The 329-nt window shown below is 63.2% G+C and overlaps 1 protein-coding gene across 1 annotated transcript in view; it reads left to right on the forward strand.

The window, feature by feature from the left end:
* The window catches only part of TMEM232 (transmembrane protein 232), a 287,557-nt gene continuing 287,228 nt past the window's right edge, over window positions 1-329 (forward strand). The window contains exon 1 of the mRNA XM_010843785.1: window positions 1-34. The gene's annotated coding sequence lies outside the window, so the exon portion shown is untranslated. The remainder of the gene's footprint in view (window positions 35-329) is intronic.

Below are 329 nucleotides of genomic sequence, written 5' to 3' on the forward strand. Positions count from 1 at the left end.
ACGGAGCGGCGGCCCGCCGGGAGGATGCCGAGAGGTGGGAGGTTGCCGGGAGGTAGGAGGTTGCCGGGAGGTGGGAGGTGCTAGGGGTTTGGCGGGAGACCAGTTGTCAGGCGAGAGGAGCCTGCAGCTAGACGACGCGGTTGGGCGTCCCAACCGGAAGTGCCTCGCCCCACATAGGGACCCGAGATCTATATTTCTCTCGCTAATTCCCCGCCAGGCACGAAGTTGCTCTTGGAGGTTCCAGTTGCCGGTGTCCGCAAGGTCACACCTGGCTTTCCCTGCCGTAGTTGGCGCTCTGACTGAAATCTACTGAGATGCCTGGTTCGGCC

This window comes from Bison bison, unplaced genomic scaffold, assembly GCF_000754665.1.
Source record: "Bison bison bison isolate TAMUID 2011002044 unplaced genomic scaffold, Bison_UMD1.0 scf7180017864189, whole genome shotgun sequence".
Taxonomy (NCBI): domain Eukaryota; kingdom Metazoa; phylum Chordata; class Mammalia; order Artiodactyla; family Bovidae; genus Bison; species Bison bison.